Source organism: Peromyscus maniculatus, chromosome 23, assembly GCF_049852395.1.
Source record: "Peromyscus maniculatus bairdii isolate BWxNUB_F1_BW_parent chromosome 23, HU_Pman_BW_mat_3.1, whole genome shotgun sequence".
In the NCBI taxonomy this organism is placed as follows: domain Eukaryota; kingdom Metazoa; phylum Chordata; class Mammalia; order Rodentia; family Cricetidae; genus Peromyscus; species Peromyscus maniculatus.
The window spans coordinates 21,963,042-21,989,265 of record NC_134874.1 but is presented as its reverse complement, the minus strand read 5'-3'; positions in this window follow the sequence as shown (position 1 = coordinate 21,989,265).

The window sequence follows — 26,224 nt, the reverse complement described above, 5'->3', positions numbered from 1 at the left end:
GCACACACACACACACACACACACGTAAATTTTAAAAAAGAAATGATAAACCATCAGTGCACATTTAACGAAAAAGCCTTCCAGAACAAACATGGCCGTGCACAGCTGTGTTCCAGCGGCACTTGGGGGCAGGAAGATCGGGAGTTCAAGACCAGCCTCAGTTCCATGGAGAGGTCTAGGCCAATCTGAGCTAGATGAGACTCTGTCTGGGAAAAAAAAAAAGAAGCCCTTCCCCTAAATAAAATGGAAAAGGAAAAAAAGGGGGGGGGGTGCTCCAAGAGAGCACAGCTGCGCAGGACTATGGAGTGTGTGCGTGTGTTCAAGAACAGGCCGTCGCTTCAGACAGCATCACAGTAAAGCTGTTTGTCTCATTTTTTTTTTTTTTTTTTTTTTTTTTTGGTTTTTCAAGACAGGGTTTCTCTGTGTAGCTTTGCGCCTTTCCTGGAACTCACTCTGTAGACCAGGCTGGCCTCGAGCTCACAGAGATCCACCTGCCTCTGCCTCCCGAGCGCTGGGATTAAAGGTGTGCGCCACCACCGCCCCATACCCCCCCTCCCCCTGTCCCCTGCTGTTTGTCTCATCTTCTGAATGACAACATAGGGAAGACTGTGTGTGCCCTTATTGCCCCTGGATATATGTATGAACATGTGTATAAATTCTATGAAAGCAAGGCAAAGTCTCATCCCAGAGCCAAATCTAACTTCAGGATCAACTCATATCTTTTTTTTTTTTTTTTAACTGCTCAGGGACCAGGATGTACGTGCACACCTGTGCATACACACAAGGCAGAGGAGAACATCGAATGTTCTGCTCTGTCACTCTCTTATTCCTTTGAGATGGGGTTTCTCGCTAAACCAGAGCTAGGCTGGCAGCTAGCAAGCCCCGATGACCCTACCGTCTCTGTCTTCCACAGCGCTGAAGGCTCACACACAGCCGTACCTGGCTTTGCAAATGGGGGTTGGGAGCTCGACCAGGAAGTGTTCTTACCCACTGAGCCATCTCACCAGCCCCACAAGTTCTCTGAATAGCCCAGGCTAGCCTTGAGTAACTAACTCTCTTACTTCAGCTCCTAAGTGCTGGGGTACAGGTGTGCACTGCCACGCTCCGCCAGCTCTCACGTCTCGCTGTGATCGGCCATCACGACTACAGGGATCTGTGGAGGGGGCTTTGGAAGATGTCTCCACAGAGGGTTGCTGCTTTCCTTGTGTTGAGACAGAGAGCTTTCCCTACCGGAAATCCCCGTGAGTCTGGCGTCAGCATCCTGATTCTTAAGTTCAGGGTTCCAAAGGATTAGCAGAAATAACACACTGTGGTGTGTCCCCAACCATCTCCCATCGCTCTCTTCAGTTACACACTCGACTTCCTCCTTCCATCTACCCCATTCTCTGGGCTAGTGAGGCATGGCACCCCATGGAAGGGCCTGGCACCCCCTAAAGCATGAACTGGGGCCATAAAGGATAAAGACGTCATTCATAAAATTTGTTCCCACAGCATAGGCGCTCTGAGCCTGAGAAGCTCTTGTGAAAATTCCCTCCCTGGTGGAGATGTGAACCTTCCTCAGAAGGCTCCAAAGGCAAACCAAAGTATAATTACGCTGAAGTTCACCTTGGCGGGACCACTAAGTTTATTGGGTTTACTTACAGAGCAAGGGTGAACGAGGAGTTACTGACAGGAACTTGGGTGACCCCAAAGCAGCCCCACCAGAAAGTCTTCAGCTAGCATCAAGAATGGCATCTCTTTTAGCACACAGGTGAAGCCATCTTCCTCTAGTCCTCTTCAGCCAATAAACGGTAGCCCTTCCCTAAGACCCTGGCCCCACCCCCACAAGCACTTGAGACAAACTGCATACAAATGGCTGAAAGGAATGGCTGGATCTCGGGTGAGGGTCCAGTGACCCTCCCACCCCCTCTCTGAGGGACTGTCACAAGAGTCCCCAGACTTGCTCCTGGCAGACACTTACAAGCAGGCACAGCTGATATCATAAAGCTGGCGGTTGTACGGTCAGAAGAAAGCATCTTGCAACGGATGCTCCCTCTAAATCTAGGCACAGAGGGGTGATTACATGGATGCTGGGCCGCCGTGGTGCTTTCTGGGTAACACAAAATCCAAGAAAAGTCAGGAGGTACCCCCAAGGTAGGGATAAACGACTCGTCAATGGCTTGACACTTTATTCCATCTGCAAAACCTTTGGGCCCAACACAGCTCTGCAGGCAGCCTGCCTCTTTGAATAGAAACCCCCCAACACAGTGCTCCGGATAATATATGAATGTCCTTTACCTAAATCAGGCTGCTGTCACCCAGCAAGGCCATCTTCTGATGCTCCAAGGCTTGATAGCCTTTTATCTCAGTCCGAGAAGATGCCAAAGTCAACAATAATGCCATCGCCACTGGCCTCCAAGAAAACAAGCTCTGTCAGGGAGCCCGTGGTGTGGACACAAGCTGAGGCTCAGAAAGAGTTTGTCTGACGCATGTCCACAGCCCTAGTATCCTGGATCCGGACCCAGAAAACCCACCATGAAGACAGAGCTACGAAATGACTGGGAGATTGGAAGGACAGATGAATCCTGAGCAGAGGGAAACCCCAGCAGGGCTGTGAATGTGGCCACCAAGCCAGTCAGTCCTTCCTGGCCATGGGACAGAAGCCACATCGGGAACCTTAAATAGAGAAGGGTTGGGGAAACCTAGGATACCCCAAACACCTACTCCCCTTCCCTGAGTAAAAGAGTCCTCTGTGATGGCTAGTATCACCCATTTGATAGAATCTAGAGATGCTCTCAGGGCATGTCTGGGAGGGAGTTAATTCGGTTAATTGAGGTCAGGAAACCTATCCCGAATGTGGGCAGCCCCACCCCGTGGGCTGAGGTCCCTGGTTGAATAAAAAGGAGACAATGAAGTGAGCATCAGTATTTCTCTCTCTCTCTCTCTCTCTCTCTCTCTCTCTCTCTCTCTTTCTCTCTCTCTTTCTCTCTCTCTCTCTCTCTCTCTCTCTCTCTCTCTCTCTCTCTCTCTCTCTCTCTCTCTCTGCTTCCTGACTGTGGATGCCATGGGAGCAGCTGCCTCACGATCCTGTCGCCATGCCTTCCCTGCCATGATGGACTGTGTGCCCTAGAACTGTGAGCCACAGGAAAACCCCTCCCTTAAGCTGATACTGTCATGTACTTGGGTCACTGCAATGAGAAAAAGTAACTAATAGGTCCCTGTGTATTATAAATCGTACCAGCCCGACTATTTGAACTCGTTTACTCAGGGGTTGGACTTGATTTCTGTGTTCATAGGTCGTGAGCCTTGTCCATGAACATGTGATGACACACACGTGTCATAGAAAATTAAAAAGCACAGAGAGGTGGGCCCAACACTGCCACAACCCAAGAGTCACCAGGTTTTAAAGTTTATGTCTCTTCACTGATCACAAGAGGGGACTGCAGAGATGGTTAAGAGTACTCGCTGAGCAAGCCCGAGGGCTGGAGTTCAAATCCCAGCACCCACATGACAAGCTAGGTTACAATCCAGGGATCCCACGTGCTGAGTGGGATAGAGACAGGAGGACCACTGGGACTTGCAGTTATCCAGCCCAGCAGAACAGCACCTGCTTTGTGTCAGAGAGTCATTTCCTCAAAGGAATAAGTGGACAGTAACAGAGGAAGACACTTGACACCCTCCTCTAATCTACACACACACACAAGCACATGCGTGTGCACACACTCACACACTCACACACACAACGTTTTTTAACTGACAACAAGAAAATACCCACTCCTTATTGCCTGCTTGTCTACGCTACTGTGATGACTAGCACCGTTCTGGTGACCGTGAACCATTGAACCACTACCGAAAGATCCAGCCTAGAGACCCGGAGGTGACCGAGGCCATGCCACATTGTGCTCAACACCTAGACAGGTTGCCTTGGAGGCTGACACTAGACCCTCATTTGCCTTCTCAAGTGCTACCTTAACTTTCCTGGGTAGCCATGAAAACAAACGACGATTCCCTCCCAGTAAGGCACCCAAGTCCAACTTAGCAAACTTTACTGAATGAGTGTCCTGAACTTACTTGTGGAGCACACGTGAGGGATCATTTAGAGACATGTAGGTGCTGTATCACTGCAAATTCCCACCTCAGTGTGAATGGTGACCTCAAGGATGCTGCAACATCCTTTCAGTTAATGGTCCACATCCTATATAGTCTAGCATCTCCCAGGATTCTTTGCAGCTTCTGGAGGGCAGGAAGGAGTAATGTCTAGAATCCCAAATGAGGGTTCTGTGACTCGACTCTACCTACTAGGGAGTGTCAATGGCTCCATTTCCACTACCACAGACCTGGTTGTCACTGTCTTGTTCTGTTCTAGTTACCATGGCTACTGGGGCAAGTTAATCCCTACTCCAAAATGGCATCATGCTATACAAGGAGGAAAATATACAATATATCCTCTGTAACACCAGGCTTGGAAAATCAGCATCTTCTCAGAAGGTAAAGATGACCCATGGCAATCCTGGTTATTTTTCTCATCTCTGTGACAAGACACCTCACCAAAGCACTTAAGGAAGGAAGGATATAATTGGTTCATCATGGAGTGGAGGGCATGGTGTTACAGTTGGGACCTTGGCAATGGGAGCCTCTGGCTTGTTCACAATCTGGTGGATTTTGAAGCAGAGCTGGGATATGACTTTCAAATTCCATCCCTAGGAGCCCATAGCTACCAGCTAGAACATACATCCCCAATATTCCACAAGCTCCCAAAACACCACCACCATATGAGGGGCAAGTGTTCAAATGGTGTACATTCAAATTGTGAATCAGTCAAATGCCATTCCTCCCAGGGACTCCAAGGACTCCAAGAATCTAGCTCAGCACAGAGTGGAAATATCTGCACAATGTAGAGGAGAGGGTATCAAATGAGGAAAAAATGAAAATTGAAAGGAATTGAAACTGCTGAATCTGAACTGGAAGGGATCAGACAGGCCATACTGACAACCCTACCCAGATGTTGGTGAAAGTCACTCGTCCCCACTTAGCTTATGCAAAAGAAGTGAATACTTCCGAGAATGGTAGTGGGACACTCGAAATGTGATGCTATGGTTTTTATATGCAATATATCCTCCCAAAATTCATCCATGGAAGGCTTGGTCCCCCTCCTAGTCAGCTTTAGTTGCCAACTTGACACAGCCTAAAGTCTTCTAAGAGGAAATGATTGAGGGATCAGATTGGCCTATGGGCACTTGCCCGAGGGGAACTGTCTTGATTGTTAAGTGATGTAGGATGAGGGCCCAGCCCACTGTGGGTGATACCATTCCCTAGGCAAGTGGTCCAGAACTGTGTAAGAAAGCTAGCTAAGGAAAAGCAGGTGTTCCAGGTCACCACCAGCTACACCACAAGTTCAAAGCCAGCTTGGGTGGTCTCAAAAAAGCAAACAAACAAAAACAAAATAACAACATCACCAAAAACAACAACTAAACAACAATAACAAAAACAGGGACTGGAGAAATGGCTCAGCAGCTAAGAGCATTGGCTACTCTTGCAGAGAGGACTTGGGTTCAACTCCCAACACCCACATGGCAGCTCACAACCATCCATAAATACAGTTCCAGAGTATCCGATGTTTTCCTCTGGCCTCCATGTGCACTAGGCATACAGTACCCATACATACATGACACAAAACACTCATGCACATAAAATAAAATTAAATCTTTAAAGCAAGAAAAAAAAGAAAGAAAAAAGAAAGAAAGCTAGCTAGCTAAGCATGAGCTTGTGAGACTCCATAGTGCTTGCCTTCAGATTCCTGGCTTGACTTCCTTCAGTGATGGACTGTGACCTGGAAGCATAAGATGGAATATTTCCCCAAGTAGCTTTTGGTCATGTTGCTTGTCACAGCAACAGAATGAAACTACCACAGTCTCCAAAGTAGAGGCGGAGCTCTTAAGAAGTAATTAGATCATGAGGACTCTCACCTTTTCAGAGGAAGTACGTCAACAGGGGGCATGCATTTGAAATTTATACTTTTGTTTTTTACTGTTTCCAGGACACCATGGGGTGAGCGGCTTTATTTCCCTGAATGATCCATACCCTGATGTTCTCTGCCTCACCATAGCCTAAAAGCAATCCACCACAAAATGAGCCCTCCAAATTGTGAGCCAAAACCATTCATCCTTTATATTGTTTTTCTTAGGGGACCAGCCAGCAAGATGACTGAGAGGGTCAAAGTGCCTGCCACACAAGCCTAACAACCTGAGTTCAGTCCCCAGAAATCACATTTAAAAAGCTGGGTGTGATAGTGTGCATTTGTAATCCCAGAGTGCATGAAGCAGAGACAAGTGGATCTCTGGGGCTCACTGACCAGCCAGCCTAGCCTACTTGAAGAGCTCCAGGCCAGTGAGAGACACCGTCTCAAAGGTGGATGGCACCTGAGGAACGACACAATGACACCCAAGGTTGACCTCTTGTCTCTACACGGACATGATGCACCTGGGTGAACATCTCCCCGCTCATCTTCACCTCCCAATTGTTGCATCCAGGAGAAATGAAAAGTGGGAGGGAGCTAAGGCCAGAGCAATAGAAGAGGGTTTTGTAATCCTACAGCCAAAGTCAAGCAAGAGACAGACACTCGCCTAGCATAATAATGCCCAGAAATCACGGCAGCAGGAAGCCATGAATCTTCTCTGCAGATCATTGCGATCTGTGAGTAGGAGATGAACTCTTGCGCTGTGCGGTGACTGATTTGTCGTTTAATCGAGTTGGAGATGAGCTTAGGAGACAGAAAGAAACAGAAACTTCCGCCCAGAGTGGAGGGCACCCTTGACTTCTCTGACGTGTGGGCTCCAAGGCTCCCTGGCTCCCAGCAGCAGTAAAATAGATGAAGACATTAAGAGTGACGAGGGGGTGGAATAGCCCAGATAAGAAAATAACTCCAACCTGAGAAAGAAGGGAAGCGGACAGAGTGGAAGAAGAATAAATAAACAAGAGCTGGAGAAAGAGGTCACTTGGTAAAGCGCTTGCCTGGAGAGCACAAAGATCCGAGTTCAATTCCCAGAACCTATGTTTAAAAAAAAAAAAAAAAAAAATCCAAGCATGCTGGTGTGTGCTGGAAATTCCAGCATTAGGGAGGTGGAGACAGGAGGATCCCTGAAGTTCATAGACCAGCTAGCCTATGTAGGGAGTTCCAGATCAGTGAGAAACTGTGTCTCAAAAAGCAAGGTGGGGCTCGTGAGAAGGCTCAGCTGGTAAAGGTTCCGGCTGATGACCCGAGTTCCTTCTCCAGGACGCACATGTTAGAAGATGAGACTGATTGCTTCAAGCTGTCTTCTGGCCTCCATGTGTGGTGGGAAATGCGTACCCACAGCGCGCGAGTGTGCACTCACACTCACACACACACACACACACACACACACACACACACACACGCACACGCACACGCACACGCACACGCACACGCACACGCACGCACGCACCTGCACACATACGTATACAAGAAAGAAATTGAGAAAACAGAGTCCAACTGGGAGACCTGGCTGGGTGTGGTGTGGACCAACTTGAAATCAAAGCAAGCGTGATGCTCTGCCTGTGACCCTCAGAAGATCAGGCCTGATACGAATAAACTTCTCTCCACCCCAGAGAGGACGCTGTCGACAGACCAAAGGAATAATTCCATTCCAAGTCTACCTTGATGAACTAGTGGATTTATTAGGGTTACGTACAGGAGGGTAAGGGGGTGACCCACAAACAGCTGCATCATTAGCATGGGTGATAAAGTCTCCAAACTGCACAGATAGGGGCCCCTCGTCAGTCTTCTACCCCCTGGAGAACCAAGCATGCTCCAAGAGCACACGCAGCTGGGACAGAATTACCTGCAGCTGGTGTGGGAGGGCAGGAGGGAGAGCTGGCTGAAAGGGGAGGGGAGGGTCTGATGATCACCCCCCAACACCTTTGTGTTGGTTGGTTTTTGTGACCTTGACACAGGCTAGAGTCATTTGGAAAGAGCGAGCCTCGGCTGGGAAAATATCGCCATCAGGATGACACTGTGGGCGGGGTCCTCCCTGGGCAGGTGGTCATGGGTGGTATGAGAAAGCGAACTGAGCAAGCCATGGGGAGCAAGGCTGGGTGTTTTGCCCCAAGTCACTCACTATCAGGCACCCCAAACACTCCTAGGGTCCGTTATATAAGAGTGAGTGAATCCCTGGGGGAGAACCTCCCCACAACCAAGAGATTCTAAAACCTAGAGCTAAAGGTGGAGACTTGGAGGGTTTGCTGCTGGTTCAAACAGTTACAATATAAGGAACAACAACAACAAAAAAAATCACCTAGGGAGTACAGTGCACTTTGAGAGCAGAGAGGATGGGTATCTTGTGGTCTGGGAAGGCTTCCTGGAGGAGGTGGTACTGATGGTTTTTTGAGTCCTGAAGATCAAGAAGTTAAGAAGCACGTCCCTGAACCGCCTCCCACATCCATCCAGTACTAGGGAACAGCTTCAGGTTCCTATGGAACCCAAGAAGAGGCCGCACAGTGTCATTGGAGACAGACTGTCATCCCCCAGTCCCCACGGCTCTCAGGCCCTCTCACCTGAGTTCCCGGAGTGTTCCTTCAAGTTGCTTCCAAAGGGACTCTAATCTGACTGCTGCGGCTGCGAAGATGGATTGGCCACACAGCCAGGAGATCTTCCACACTGGCTCGGTCCTCACAACCCACTGAAAGTGTGCGGGACCCTGGCTGCGGTGCCCGCTCCAACTGCGGGGGGCCGAGGAAGTGAGCCCGAGCTCTCTGGAGCCAGGCCAAGCCCTGCTGACCTACCAGGCACATGGAGGTGGAGCTCAGGGATCCTGGCAAAAGTCTCCGGTGCCTCATTAACTCCCAACAAGCCACAGAAGCAACTGGCTGAGGACAGCTAAGAGCCCAAGGCCAGGATCTGCCCTAGACTGCTGGGGCCTCATTGCGTTCCCTCCGGTTCTTATACTCTGGTCCTGGTTAAACTGATGTGTTAAACATCAATTGTAACTGGGTGCCCTGCCCAATCCCCAACCCACGAGCAATACACCGTAGGTAGGCTGGAGTCCTTTACTGAGACTTCATTTCATTTTTCCTAAACTTTTAAAAAATGTAAATTAAATAAATTAAAATTTATACCGCAAAACAATTCTCTCCTTTTAGAATTCATTTTTATTTATTCACTTGCCTTTTTTGGATTTTGTTTGTTCATTTTTTGTTTTATTTTTTGTTGGGTTTTTGTTTGTTTGTTTGGTTGGTTGGTTGGTTGGTTTGGTCTTTTGGTTTTTTGGTTTTGGTTTTGGTTTTTCAAGACAGGGGTTTTCTGTGTAGCCTTGGCTGTCCTGGAACTCACTCTGTAGACCAAGCTGTCTTTGAACTCACAGAGATCTGCCTGCCTTTGCCTCCTGAGTGCTGGGATTAAAGGCGTGCGCCACCACCTCCCAGCTTGCTTTGTTAATTTTTGTAATGGTACTGGGAGTTGAACCCATGACAAGATTTCTACCACTGAGCCACGCCCCCTCCAGGCCCTCACTGGGCGATTCTAGTCTGTGCCTTAAACTCATCACAGGTCCCATGCTTGAACATGTCCCCCAGACCACTGTCTGGTTCTGAAAGGTAAAGCCATGTGTCTTGCCTTAGGTTTTCAACTAGAATGTAGGTCCCTGCACCCCAAACATTCTACCTTTCCGCTTGAACCAAGCCTGCTCCGTGTATCCTGGATGCTGGCCAGCTTGTGGACAGCTCGTCCCTCAATAGATTTATACATAGAAATATTAGTGAGGAGACTGCTCACGTACCTGGTCTCATTTTGATATTCCCTGCTGCAGAGAAGGCTTCCCGCCTGTTCCCATCTGCCAAGCCAGAGCTCACACTGGCCTCCAGCAAATCCCATATGCCTATGCTAATGTGAGTCAGCAACCTGTCCCTAAGGCCAGTGCCTTCATCAGTCAGAGGCATCAAAAGTCCCAAGGAACTCATGTGACTGTGAAATGTCCCCCACAGGCTCATGCATTTGAACCATGCTGGAACTCTTCGTTCCCAGCAGATGGCACTGTTTGGGGAGGTTGTGGAACCTTTAGGGGGTGGAGTCTTGCTAGAGGAAGTGACTCACTGGAGGTGGGCCTTGAGGCTTTCTATAGACTGGCTCCACTTCCTGTTCACTTCCTGACTGCGGCTATAGTATGGCAAGCTGCCTCATACTCCTGCCCTGCCTTCTGTACCAGGATGGACTGCACCCCACAGTAAGTAAGTTTCTTGCCTCGAGTTTCTTCTCATTGGAAATTGGATGAAGCAACCAGTAACTAGTACACATGCCAAAGGTTAATAACACAGTTTTTGTATGAGTTCAGAATGAACGTACAACAAAAGCATGTTGTACACACGATCTCACACATGACACAGTATGCATATGGAGGATCATAGGACAACTTTACGGGAGTGGGTTCTCTCCTGCTACCATGTGGACCTTGGAATCACACTCAGGTCAGGCTTTACCCACTGAACCATCTCACCAGCCCGTATTTAAGTCATTCATGACAGGAACAAAAAACCGGGTAAAGAGATTTCACAAGTTATAACTGTCGAGCACAGTGGCGCACGCCTTTAATCTCTGCACTCAGAGAGCAGAGGCAAGTGCATCTCTGTGAGTTTAAGGCCAGCCTGGTCTACATAAATAAGTTCCAGGCCAGCCAGGGCCCCATAATGAGACCCTGTCCCAAAAAAAAATTCTTTTTAACTTATAAATGCCAGGCATGGTGGCACATGCCTCTAACCCCAGTTCTTAGGAGGTTGAGGCTGTTGAATGGTGACAGATTTAAGGACAGCAAGGCCTACATATCAAGACTATATCTCAAAAAAAAAAAATTGTAACTAAAGCTGTTGCCGGATATTTAATCACACTTGTGACCCCCAAGATTGTAATAATTAAATAAAATTAACCACAGGTTGAGAGGCAGAGCAAGTAACCAGTGACTGGAAGTAACCATAGAGTGTGAGGGGAAGCTGGGAGTTCAGAGAAAGAGAGGCACAGGAAGTAGAAGGGAGGAACATCCGTTTTGGAGGAATTTTTGTATTCAGACAGAACGGGAGAGGGTGTTTTTCTGAGACTATGGCCAAGGAGGAAAGTCATTGGCTTCTTTCTCTGCCTCTCTAAGCTAGCGGGTTTTAGGATGGAGATTTAGTTAACATTCGTGTCCCTACAGGGAGACAGCTGAGAGCCAGGACTCCCCAGGCCATGGGCACAGCAGCCAGGCGGTGGCGGTGGAGACTCGGTCAGCAGCTGAGGCAGCAGCGGTAGGATCGGGTGTAGCCACTGAGCAGCAGAGATAAAAACAACATAAAGCTGATTCAAAAAACTGTTTCAGGGGCTGGAGAGAAGGCTCAGCGGTGAAGAGAGCTTGCTGCTCTTGCATAGGAATCAGGTTCGATTCCCAGTGCCCTTACCAAGCAGCTCACAACCTCCTGTAACTCCAGCTGCAGGGGCTCCAACACCCTTCACAGGCACGTGAACACATGTGCTCATACACATACATAAAAATAAAATCTTTTTTTATAAGTATTTGAGCTGGGCATAGTGGTGCATATCTATAATCCCAGCACTGGGAGACTGGGACAAAAGATGATGAGTAGAAGGCTAGCCTGAGCTACATAGGGTGACTCAGTTTAAAAAAAAAAAAAACTTAGCTACTGAGAGCCTGTCTCAAAAAGGAAGCAATTGAGGAAGACATCTGGTGTCAACCCTTTGCTCCTAGCTCACGTGATCATAGAGAGTATACCTCACACATACCCAAAAAGCCTTTGAAGAATGTAGTTCTAAGTTTTTTGGGGGAAAAAAAAAAAAGAACAAAGCTGTTAGGATAAATACTGAGCAATTTAGTGACCTTACAAGACATTCTAAGGCCATGAATCTGCAGTGTTTAGCATCCTGAAGCCATAACCCTCCTCACCCTATAGGGATAGTGCCTACGTATGGGGCAGGAGTTTAAAAGCTACCTAAGGGGTTAGGGTTGTGTAGACTAGCTGGAGATTGCTTGCCTACCATGAAGGAAGCCCTGAGTTCAGTCCCCTCTACTGCTACACAGGCATGGTAGCATCCCAGCATTCCAGAGTCGAAGGCAGGAAGATCAGGAGTTCAAAGTCATCATTGGCTACATAGTAAATTCAAGGCCAGTCTAGAGTATATGAGTCCCTTTTTCGAGAGGAGGTGGTAAATGAATTGTTGAGCACTTTCCCAGCCCATCTCTTGACACTTCTACAAATGTGTATGGCATTCTGACCTGAAAAGTCTCTTGAACACACTGGTTTCTTCTATCCTTAACTTTGACCAAGCTACATTATTCCCTAATCCTGAAATACCCACCCCAAAATGGTCATTTTTATTAACCCTTGATTTACATCATGGCATACATACATACATACACACACACACACACACACACACACACACACACACACACACACCAAGGAATATTTTCTTCCTTGGTTCTCTCCAATCTGGGGAATCAAACATCTGTACAATGTCTGTTGATGGTTAATCTTGAAAGTCAACTTGATTGGCTTGAGAAACACCTGGGAGATTTGTTGAGCATACCTCAATGTGTGTCAGTGAGGGTGTTACGAGAGATGACTAAATCCTGGGAGCTCTATTCTGTCTAATCAATGGCTTCTTCCCTTAATAGATTCATAATACGGTGGCATTTGGGACAAGTGGTAAAAGGAGGAGGTGAGGATAATTGGAGGAAGCAGGTTACCGGACATGTCCTTAGGGCTATATTTTGTCCAGGTCCCTTCCTGTCTCTTTCTGATTCCTGGCTGAAATGACGTGAACTGCTTTTTCCTGAAAAGTCCTCCTCACCATGACAGACAGAATCTTCCGAAACACAAATACATAATTCTTGCCTTTGAGCTGTTTATGCCCAGTATTTTGCCACAGCCATGAGAAAAGTAACAAAATATCCATTGTTGCAATTACGCCATATAACCAATGGCAAAGTTTCCATGGGCACCAGGCTTTGTTCTAAATCATTTATTGGTATTACCCAACTTATGCCTTTCAACAAAGTTAAATAAAGACAACTCCATCCTGGGTTGTTTTTGTTTTGTTTTGTTTTTTCATTTAAAAAAAAATAAGATTCTGGAAAAATGGAGTGAGTCTCCAAATGATAATGTGACTGGAAAGTGGTCAAATCAGGATTCAAATGAAAATATCTCTCTCCTCCCCTCCCCTCATTTTCTCCCTCAAAACCCCCTCTTCTCATCCCAAGTTGCCTGGCCTTGAACTTGCTGTGTAGCCAAAGATGACTTTGAACTCCAGATCCTCCTGTCTCTACCTCCTGAACTAATGTTCCAGTTCATGTAATGTTATACCTAATGTTACAGGCATGTGCCACCATGCCTGGTTTATTTGGTCCTGGGGCTGGCAGCCAGGGCTTCATGCCTGCCACACAAGTATTCTACCAATGGAGATATATCCCCAACTCCTAACACAGTTCCTCCACTATATTATATATTAGAAAAAATCAAATCAATACTTCCAAATAACGCAATCAAAATAATCAACAGTGAGAGTATACAGTAACTTTCAAGAGCATGTCCCTAAGCCCTGATGTGTTGAGCAATTCTTCACAAGTTTTAGTAAACTCATGAAAGTGTATGTGAGTTCTTAGTAAAGTGTATCTTCATATATTTTACCCAGTTTGATTGAGGTTTCTTGCTGAGATTTAAAAGTTCTTTATAGAGGCTAGACAGATGGCCCACTGGATAACACCTGCTGCTTTTACAAAGGACCCAAGTTCAGCTCCCAGGACCCAGTGGTTCACAGACACCTATAACTCCAGCTCCAAGGGATCTGATGCCTTCTTCTGGTCTTCATGTGTACTTGCACATACACACATGTACAAACTTCCACATATACTTGTAATTTTCAAAACACTTAAAATGTCTTTCAATTCTGAATGAAAAGGTTTTGTTGCTATTGTTTTGTTTTGTTGTCAGCCTTGTGTAGCCCAGGCTTGCTGTGGGATATCTTTCTGTATGCTGTGAATATTTGTTGCTCTGATTGGTTGATAAATAGAGCTGCATTGGCCTGTGGCAGGCAGCTTAGAGGCAGGTGGGAAATCCAAGGAGAGAAACAGGAAAGAGAAGGGCAGAAGTGAGAGAGACGCTAGCCTGCTGCCCAAGGAGTAACATGTAATGGGACACAGGTAAAGCCACGGAACATGTGGTGATACATAGATTAATAGATATGGGTTAATTTAAGATGAAAGAGCTAGCTAGCAAGAAGCCTGCCATGGGCCATACGATCGGTAATTAATATAAGCCTCTGAATGATTATTTTATAAGTGGCTGAGGGACTGCGGGGCCGGGCGGGACCAGAGAAACTTGCGGCTACACAGGCTGGCTTTTAAACTTGCTGTATAGCCAAGAATGACCTTGAGTTCCTGATTCTCCTACCCCCACCTCCAGAGTGTGGGGATGTTGGGTGTGTGCCACTGTACCTGGCAAGATCCAAAAGTTCTATAACATATGCTTTGTGAATATTTTCTCCTCAAAATGACATTCCCATACTTTGCCTTTTCCTTCTCTCAACAGTATTTTGTAGACGGATGAAATTTTCATCTGGGTGGACTCTGATTTATTTGTTTACCTTCTATTTTCCTCTACCCTAGAGTGCTTTTCTTTCCACAGCGCTCTGCACCAGCTTTGATAGATTCCTTGAGCAAAGGCATTTTTTGGCATATGCCCACCCCACCCCCTTGTCCAGAGTATCCAAGACCATCTGAAACCTGGATGAAGCTGGTTCCCATTGGAAGACATCAAGGATGCTGTAACAGACCAGTTATGTGGAGATGACTGACAGCTCCTGGAAATTCCGGGATGACAAATTGCAGCCCATGGTCCAGGAAAAGTGGCATGAGTCACATCTTCATTAAGACCTCATGAGGTTCTCAGAGACAGTGAATGACCACATCACACCCCAGCCTGAACCTGCTGGCATGCCTGTCCAAACATTGCAGCTTTCAGATGGTATCAGCTTACAACTTTCAGATGGTATCAGCCTACAGCATCCCACGGCAGCATCCCAGGCTGCTCTTCCAGTTTCTGTTCTGTTCAGTTCCTTTGCTTATTACTACAACAAAGTAACTGACCAGAGCAACTTAAGAAAGGTTTACTGCGGCTCATGGACCCAGGGCATAGTCCATCATGGTGGGGAAGACACAGTGGCAGGAATGGGAAGACATGGCATCCACAGTCCAGAGGCAGAGAGAGATGAACGCTGGTGCTCAGCTCACTTTCTCCTTTTTATTCAATCTTGTGCTGCCCACATTGGTAGTGGGTCTTGCCACCTGAACGCCGTCATTTAAAAACTCCTTCAGAGATTTGTCTCCGGGGTGAATCTACCTTCTGTCTGTCGAGTTGACACGATCAGGAGGAACCAAACTATTCATTCATTCCACACAAGAGTGCTAAACACCTACCGGACGCCAGGAGCTGACTAGGGTGCTGGAGGTGGAGAAAGTTAGCAAGACGGAAAGGGGCTTCCGGCCGTTGTTACGTTCTGTTGCGGGCAAGAGAACAAACCAGAAGTGCATTGCATAAACGTGAGGTTATAGGTGGGGGCTGGAGGAAGGGCTAAGCAGGTAGAAGTGCTTGCAGCACAAGCCTGAAGACCTGAGTTCAAGTCCTGGGGCGGGGGCGGGGGGGGGGTGTCACAGTGAAAGGAGAGAACCGACTCCACAGACTTGTCTTCTGACCTTCATAAGCACACCATGGCTGACCCCCATATGCTCACACACATGCTCACACACATGCTCACACACATGCACACACACATGCACACACGTGAACACACATGCATGCACCCACGCCCACATGCTGAGAGAGAGGAAGAAAGGACAGTTGGGATAAATGCTATAGGGGAAAGTTGACGGTCGGGTGTGGCACACACCTGTAACCGAAGTGAAACCAGCTTTCTGGGACCTCCAGCCCCCAAAATCATGACATGGAGACTTATTATTAATTATGAATGCTCGGCCTTAGCTTAGGTTTGTTTCTAGCTTGCTTTTTTTTTTTTAACTTAAATTACCCATTTCTATTCATCTACGTACTGTCCATCCTGCTTTCCTGCTTCCTCTGTGTCTGCCTGGCTGGCTGGCCCCTGGCTGGCTGGCTGGCTTCCCTTTTCTCTATGCCTGCCAGCCCCCACTGTCCCTCCTCTGCATAGCTATTGACCAATCAGGTGCCTTAGGCAGGCAAGGTGAAACAGCAACACATCTTTACATAGTTAAAACAGTTACCCTATTCCACAACATCACAGCACTTGAAAGACAAAGGCAAGAGGGCCAGGGGTTCAAATCCACCCTGGCTACAGGAGAACCTGTCTCAAAGAACCAAAAGAACAAAAGAAAGGGAGGGTCATGTCCTTAGAGTGTGTGTGCAAGGCTCCGAGGGCTGAGATGGGAGTGGTGAGGTTATCATGGGATAACACGTCAGACTGAGGCCACCAGATCACAGAACAAGGGAGACAAGCTGATGTTGCTGGAGACCATGGTTTTCTCCTCCTCGTTGTATTTTCCCAAATGTCCTCTCCTACTCTCCTTTTGTTTCTGAGGCAGAGTTCCATGTTGCCCAGGTTGGCCTTGAGCTCACTTATAGCTGAAGATGACCTTGAACTCCTGACCTTGCACCTCCAGAGTGATGGGGTGGCAGGTGCGTACCAGGACATCGGGCCCATACTCTGCCTTTTTATCCCTTCAAATGTTTTTTATAGAAAGATAAGGTTTTTATTTTGATGACCGTCAATGAAATGGAATTAAAAACACCAGAAACATGCTCACATTTATATAGACAATTAAATTTCGACGAAGGGAAAAAAAATCAATAGAAAGAAGTGAGGCTGGAATTTTCAATAAATAATACATTATCTTAATTACCAAAGCTTTATAGTGCATCTGGAAAGAAATAATTTTCCAACTTCAGTTTTTCATTTCCAATATGGATGTCTTTTATTTCTTTTTATTATCTTATTACATGGACCAGAACTTCTGGTAAAATATTGAATACGAGAGCTGGAGAGGAGGTTTAGCATTCCAAGAGGGCTTGCTGCTCTTGCAGAGGAGCTGAGTCCAGTTTTCAGCACCCATAACTCTAGTTCCAGGGGATCTGATGCCTCCATTGACACATGTGACAGACAGACAGACAGACACATACACACACACACACACACACACACACACACACACACACATTCATGTAAGGAAATTACACATTCATGAAAGTAAAACATAAAACAAAATTTTAAAGTGCCCACTTTCTTCCAATTTTTGGACGGACGCATAAATGCATCTCCCAAGTTAAAGGCATTATCTTTTATTCCTAGCTTTCAGAGAGTATTTTTCGGGAATCATGGAAAATGTTGAGCTATGTTTATTAAGATTAAGGCCTGGGAAGATGGAGCGGTGGATAAAGTGTTTGCCTCAAAGGCTGAGGACGTGTGTTCCATCAGTAGCACCCGCGTTAAGCCAGGGCCAGGAGCAGGTGTCTACAACCCCAGGAGTCCTACATCAAGGGCAGTGGAGACAGGAGACTCTCTCCAAGCTTCTGTGGAGTGTCAGCCTATCAGCAAAGGAGCCCTGCCCCACACCTGGGGTGGTGGGGGGAGCAGGGCCCAACACCTGAGGTTGTCCTTGGATCGCCACACCCATAGCACAGTGCACAAATACACACACACACACACACACACACACACACACACACACAGCCTACCATTTCAAACCCAATCATGTTTGTCTCAAAGGGTCCTCCCAGGTCTGGGAATAGGTTGGCCTCCCAAACTCTGTGACAGGGAGAGAAGAGAAGAACAAAACCGCTTGAGAGTAAAAACACCATGTCCTTGAGAACAGCTGGGAGGTGAACCATGCCCAACGAAGGTCACTAGTGTTCACCACACGACATAAAAAGGCCTGCATTGGGAGTTCAGCCATGAGGAGCCCCACACAGATACATGTACATCTACTCCAGAGTGAATACATGCATGTACACAAATATTTTAAATTTGAAAAATTTAAAAAGCAGGTGTGGTGGTGCACACCTGTAATCCCATCACTCAGGAAATGCCGTTAGGGAGATCAGAAGTTCAAGGTCATTCTCAGCTACATAACAAGTTCAAGCCCAGCCTGGGCTACATGCCCCTCCCCCTTTTAACAAGTGGGGGAAAAAGCATCCCCCTTCTTTACCAAAAAGTATCATCAGAGCATTTCCAAATTCAAGACACACTTGATCAGCACCTGTTGTCAGGGGTCTCCTCACACTATCACATCTGTAAATATTCTCAGCAGTAAGGGAGCAGAGGGCGGGGCTTCCTATTTTTTCCCTCGTGTCTTCTTTATGAGATTTTTCTCAGGGCTTAGATCTGATGCTCTTAGAGACATGCGGGATTAGCCCGGGACAGTCAAATCTCTGAGAAGAGTCGCCCTCTCAAAGCCACCGAGCCCCTTGGTGCTGACTCATCATCTGCTGCAGAACTAAATGATGCTTTCTGGCTGTTGGGGCCCCGAGGAAGTGTCTTAAAAAAAAAAAACACACCCTTTTTCAGATGTCTCCAAACTGGAGGGGGTGGAGCCATGGCGCAGTTGGTAAAGTGCTTGGCTTGCGAGTGTGAGTATCTGAGTTCAATCCCAAGAATACTCGGAGCATGAGCTGGTGGGGTGGCTCAGCAAGTGAAGGGGCTTGCTGCTAAATCTGATGACCTGACACTGTGGGAGGAGAAAACAGACCTCTACAAGCATGCTGTGGGTGCACGTGCGCACACACACACACACACACATACACATTCACACACACATACACACACACACACACACATACACATTCACACACACACACATACACACACAAAATAGATAGATACATAGATAGATAGATACATACATACATACATACATACATACATACATACATGGATGGATAGGTAGATGATAGATAGATAGATAGATAGATAGATAGATAGATAGATAGATAGATAGATAGATAGATAAACGTAATTTTAAAAAGCAGAATGTACTGACACATACGATTCTAGTGCTGACCAGACAGAGATAGGCAGATACCTGGAGATCATGGGCAGCCAGCCTATTTAAAAGTGAGTTCCAGGTCCCAGTGAGAGGAACTCTGAAAAATAAATAAAAGGTGGACAGTGCCTGAGGAACAACACCTGAGGCCGATCTCTGGCCTCTACATGCATGTACACATATACCTATACATACATGGGGGGGCTGACCCCCTCTTTTTCCCCCAGGGTACTCTTGAGCAGGGAGAAATGAGGAATATGTAGATAGAAGTATAGAGGAGACAGACAGAAACATAGAATAGCCTCAGGAGAGCTGGGTCAAAACCACCGGCCCCTTCTGTCTCTTCTAAAGGGCTTTTAAAGAAATGCCAAGGGGTAGAGCAAAAGATCTCCCCCAACACAGCCAAGTGTAGACCATCCCAAACACCCGGTAACCACACATGTGGTCAAGCCATCCCCTAATGCAGCCCTGCTGTGTAAAGCAAGCTCCGATCTCACTAGGAAGCTTTTGTGGGCTCCCACGTACATGCAACTGCAGACACACACATACAGATACACACACAAACACACACACACACACACACACACACACACACACACACACACACACACACACACTATGAGCATATGCACTCACAAAAAGGCAAGAAGCAAGGTTGTGAGGGGAGGAAATGTTCAATGCATGCTCCAGAACCAGCTTTCACATGCACAAGAATGCAAAAGAAGGCATTATCATGTGTTGGGGTGTTGGTCCCACTGCAGCCCAACTTATAGCCAGACACCTTCATGGTAGAATCTGAACCCAGAGCCTTGTTTAGTGGTCCCCCCTTCAAGGGCTACTGGATGAATAGACCCTAACATCCTTGAGGATCAGCGAGTCCACACACAAGGCCATCTAGCTCTCTGGATACCAACGGTCACCACCCCAATAAAATTTCCTCTCTTTAGGGAGGACAGAAGAGAGCAAGAGACCTCCCGGAGCTGGAGTTACAGGCAGCTATGACCAAAAGCAACATGAGAGATGAGTTTGTTTCCGTTGACAGTCTAAGTCCATCACGGCAGCGGGAGCAGCTGGTCACACTGTGTACAGTCAAGGATAAAAGATGGATACTGGTGCTCAGCTCACTTTCTTATTCAGACCAGGACCCCAACTCATGGGATGGTACAGCCCATACTCAGAATGAGTCTTCCTACCTGAATAAAAGCCAGTCTAGAAACTCCCTCACAGACATGCCCAGTGATGCATTTCCACAGCCATTCCAAATGCAATCAAGTTGACTGTGGTGGTCTGAATAGGAATGGCCCCCATAGACTCATGTGTTGGAGGGCTTGGCCCATCAGGGAGTGGCACTATTAGGAGGTGTGGCCTTGTTTGGAGTAGGTGTCGCCTTGTTGGAGGAAGTGTGTCAAACTGTGGAGGCGGGCTTTGCGGTCTCCTATGCTCAAAACAGGCCCAGTGTGACTCACAATTGCTTCTGCTGCCTGTGGCTCAAGATGCAGAAGTCTCAGCTCCTTCTCCAGCACCATGTATGCCTGCATGCTGCCATGTCCACGCCATGACAAAAATGGACTAGACTGTAAGCCAGCCCAATTAAATGTCTCTTCACAGCAATAGAAACCCTAACGAAGACATGGACAATGGAGACTGGTCATCATATTTGATCTTTAATATTTTCTTTCTTTCTAGGCAAAGAAGTTGCATACAGAGCTGTAAGGTTTTAGACTTGTGGAGTATCATTATGGAGATCTGTAATCTTAACACTCTACAGGCCAAAGCAGGAGGATCATGAATTCAAGGCCAACCCAAGCTACATAGCAAAAACCCACCTCAAACAACCAAATTAATAACAAATAAGAATAGTAATAATAATAAGAGAAAGAGAGATAAGGAGGCCGTGCTGTAACTGGAGTGTTCTCCAGTCCTGCCTGGCCAATGGTCTCTCTACTTTGCCACGTAGCTCATGGCCTACCGGTACTTTACATCCTGCTCCTCATCGAGTAGGCTGGCAGCATCTCTCTGCCTCAGCCTTCCTGCTCCCAGAATTCTCTTCTCTGCTTGTCCCACCTATACTTCTTGTCTGGCTAGTGGCCAATCAGCATTTTATTTATACAGAGTGATATCCACAGCACCGTGCCTTCTCCTGGGTAAAGAAAGATCTCCCATATTGATGGAGTAAAATGGTATCTTCCAGAAATGGTTTTGTCCATGTGTGAATTCCACATAGACCCCAGTAAGAACCTCTGAGGACTTGGGACTCTGGCAAGTGGAAGATCTCCAGGCAACACAGCCATTTGTACCATGGTCTCTATTAGGAAAGGATGAAGCAAGGAGATGGGGAATGGTTCTGATGGCAAGAGCCAGGAAACCCCAGTTCAGTCCCAGCATCCCCTCTGAGTGATTCACAACCACCTGCTACTCCAGCTACCAGGGAACCCAATGCCTCTGGCCTCCATGGGCACTGCACTCACGTACACACACACACACACACACACACACACACACACACACACACACACAATTTAAAATATGAGTAATTTTTAAATAAAAAATCCTTTCAAAGAAAGACTAAAACAGTAATGCAGTCAGATGTGGAAGTGCATGTCTGTGATCTCAGCACTCAACAGGCGAAGGCAGGAGGATGGCATGTTTGATGGTCAGCCTGGGCTACATAAAAAGATGATCTCAAAGATAGCAAAGCAACACAAGAACATTAAAAACAAGAAAAGAGAATGAATAATCAGCTGGGAGGGCAACCATAAAGTACAACCAAATGTTAACAAAAACAAAACAAAAAACAAAAAACAAAAACAAAAACAAAAACAAAAAAAGGTCCTGTAGTGCAACAGCTTGAGTTGGGGAGATTTGATTTCATCTCTTCTCTGTTGTGCTCCCCTGAACACATCGTCCATCTTCTCTGAACCTGGAACCCCCCCTCTTTGCGGGAAGAAATGATGATCTCTAACTCACAGTATTGTTCCAAAGGTGACGTCACAGCCCCCAAGAGCTATCTTATTTAAAACAGAATGGTGAGATGGCTCAGCCAGCAAAGCGCTTGCCACGTGTACGTGAGCATGAGGTGCTGAGTTCGATCCCAGCACCCATGTAAAAAGCTGGGCATGGTCTCCCATATTTGTAAGCCCCGTGTTGGGGAAACAGAGGCAGTTCGAAGCCCTGGGCTCACTGGCCAGCCAGCCGAGCCTACTAGGTCAGTGAGAGACTGCCTCAAAAAAAAAAAAAAAAAAATTCAAGGCAGACATCCCCATCACGTGGAACAGCATTGGAGGTTGACCTCTGCCCTCGAAATGTACAAGCACATACACGTGCACACAGAGCCACCCACCACACACCCTCCCCCACACAAAAAGAATGAGTGTCTTAGAGAACCCAGAGGAATCCCAGAAGCTCTTCAGTAACCAAACCGCCAAAGACGGGAGTGGACTTTCGAAGAATTATGCCCGTGAGTCCTGAACCGGATCCATTAATACTTTCCAATTATTTTAGTAAACATTAGAATGGCTTTCTAATCACTAACTACTGTTTCTCTGTCGGTATTTCAGACCTCAAGATTTATTTGAGTTCCACACTCATAAATAATTGAAATTTATTTTTATCCTGTGCAATTAAAAGAAATCATATAGCCTTAGAAGAGAAAGGTCAGAACATCACACCCTCTGGGGGCGGGTGAAATGGCTCAGCAGTTAATAGTGCTTGCCGCTCTCAAAGAAGACCCAAGTTCCATCCCTGGTACTCACGTTAGGCGGCTCACAACCATCTGTAACTCCAATCCAAGGGGGATCCAATGCCTTCTTCTGGCCTCCAAGGTCATTATACTCAATGTACACAAACCCACGCACATATTTAAAATGAAATAAAAATCTTTTAAAAAATTATATGTTATCTGTAACTTTATGCAGTCACTATGTAAATCAATATGGAGGTTTCTTAAAAAAAATACTAAAATTAGAACTACATATATGACCCAGCTACCCCATTTCTGGGAATTATTGGAAGGATCCTAAGCCAACAGACCACAGAGACATGTGCACATGCATGTCCATTCAAGCCCTATTCACCATAGCCAAGAGATGGTAGCAGCCCCGATACCATCAACAGACGGACAGGTCATTGGTGGGTGCAGGTACACAGTGGAGATCTATTCAGCCACAGGGAGAAATGGAATCACACCTGCAAGGAAGTGGATGGAACTGGAAATGACTATGTCAAGGGACGTAAGCCAGACCCAGAGAGGCAGAGACAACCTGAGTTCTCTTAGATCTTAAAATGCATGTGTGTGGATTTTTTAAGTGAATATTACATTCTCTTTGGTGTATTGTTTATGAGGGTTTTTTTTCCCACTCACATACAATGTGATAGAAGTGATGGGCTTTGGAGTCTTCAGAAACTCTTGGGACTAAGATCTGGAAAGAGGACCAGAATGATGGCTCAGTGTTTGAAGGCAGTTGACAACCTGAACTTGATCCCCGAGCCCCACGTGGTGGAAAGAGAGAACTGATTCCCACTGTCCTATGACCTCCATATGCACATCATGGCATGCTCATGCACACACAAACATACTAAATCAATAAACATTTTTAATTAATAAAATATACAGTATGATTTATTAAATAACCAAACACTTTGATCAATTTATTTATTTCTTCTTTTTTTAAGTACTGGGGGTGGAACCCAGGACCCTGTAGATGCTAGGCAAGTGCTCTCCCACTGAGCCACAGCTCCAGACAACATATGTGTTAGATAATGACATACTTTCCAACTCTACTGTGCACATATACACATGCATACTATATCCATACATGTGCACATAAATCAGATAATTATCACACCCTACTGATAAATATATCTATTTTTTAATTTAAAATCAATGTATAGTGACAGTCCAAACTCCTTCCCCAAGGGCTCAGGGCGCCCTGGGGAAGAGAAAGTGGAAGATTCTAAGAGCCAGAGGGATGGAGGACACCAAGGAAACAAGGTCTTCTAAACACAACAGGACCAAGGCACAGAGACTGTGGCTGCATGCTCAGGGCCTGCACAGGTCTGCTCCAGATGGGGCCCCAGCATTGAGAGGGGAAGTGGACACAAGGCCCCATCCCCCTAACCCAAAACTTATCTCTGGTTGACAACCACTCGCAAAGGAAAAATTGGTTTTCTCTGAGTCTCACCGGGGATATAAATCCCTCCTGATATCAAGCCCCATGCCCAGGAGTAGACAGCCAAAAGGAAATGAACTCAATGGCATCTTTGGAGGTTCTTTGTCTCATAATGCTTGGTTGAGGTCTTTGGTTTTTTTTTTTTGGGGGGGGGTTGCATATATATTGTTTCAGGTTTCATGTTTTTATGAGGTGTCTGTGTATGTGAATATGTGTGTCTCTGCATCTTTATGTGTTTCTTGTGTTTTTTCTTTGGCTCTTTTTCTTCTGTCTGCTTAGTCCTTCTTGTTTTTGTTTTATCTCATTTTATTTTATTTTATTTATTATTATTTTTAGATGCCTGCTCGTTTTCTATTGAGAGAGCGAAAGAAAGAAAGGGTGTGGATTTGGATGAAAGGGGAGGTGGAGGGGCTGGGGAGATGGCTCAGTGGTTTAGAGCACTGGCTGCTCTTGTAGAAGACCAGGGTTCAATTCCCAGCACCCACATGGCAGTTCATAACTGTCTGTATCTCCAGTTCCAGGGGATCCAACACCCTCACACCAATGCACGTTAAAAAAATAATAAAGTTAAAAATTAAAAAAAAAGAAAGGGTAGGTGGAGAGAATCTGGGAGGAGTTAGGGGAGGGGAAATCTTAATCAGAATATAGTGTATTAAAAAAAATCTAATTTCAATAGAAGAAAAATAGGGAAATAAAATAAAATAGAAGGGTGGGCCAGTGAGAGGGCTCAACAGGTAAAGGCGCTTGTCACAAACTCCTGACAACCTGAGTTCAATCCCTGGAACCTACAAAACAAGGTGTAAAAATCCAGCTACAGTGGTGGCCTTCTCTAAACCTAGCACTCCATGATGAGTGGAAGCTGGAGATGGGAGACTCTCGGGGAAGCTCGTGGGCCAATTACCTTGGAGATGCTACATGCCGGAAGCGAGCGAGACTCTTCCTCAACATGGAAGGAGAGAACCGACTCCCAAGGGTTATCCTCTGACCTCCACACATGCACCTGAACATAAACACTCACTTCATTCACACACACACACACACACACACACACACACACACACACACACACACACCAATAATAACTTTCAAAATAATAAAAGAAATCATAAAATCAATACCCCCCACTCCCTTCTGGCTGTGTGTTCAGATGTTTCCCTTTATATTACACAATTTCTTTTTCTTTTTTTTTTTTTTTTTTGAGAACAGGTTTCATGTAGCTAAGGATGGCCTCAAATTCCCTATGTAGCCAAGGATGGTCTTGAACTCCTGATCCCTCTGCCTCTACCTCCCAAGTGCTAGCATGCACCACCATGCCTGATTTTTGTGGCACACGCTTCATGAATGCTTGGTGAGCATTCCACCAGTTCGCACTCACACTATTTCCCCTCATCCTAATTTTATCCTTTTGGGTTGAAGCAACATTTATTCGGTGCCCGTGCCAATATTATTCATGGATGGCTGGTGGCATACGAATACCACTCATTTTCGTCACCTTGGGGTCATAATTGTCTCATTACATCATTTGCTTGTTTTTGATACTTATCCATCGTTGTATAGAATTATATAACCTGCAGTGAGCTGTTCTAAATGTCAAATAGAGGTCAGAGACTGGAAAGCAGGCATCTCTCAATTGGTTCCATTTTTACCCAAACTCCCTCTTTTCACCATAGGCCACTGCCCTCCCACCCCCCCCCCCCCCCCAACTGTATCCAACGTCCCTAAGTGTAGGCTCTACTCAGGCCAATCTTTCCAGAAAGGATCCTGTCAGCATTCTGCTCAGGTAGCACTGGACCAGGGATATGGGAATCCGACTTCTCTTTTTTAAAGATCTATTTTATTTTTACTTGTATGTAAACATGGGGGTGGAGACCAAAAGAGGGCATCAGATCCCCTAGAGCTGGAATGACAGGGAATTGTGAGCTGCCCACCATGGATGCTGGGAACCAGAGCAAACCGGAGGACCTCAGTTTGGTTTTCAGAACCCACAATGGGTGGCTCACAACCACTTTGTTGGAC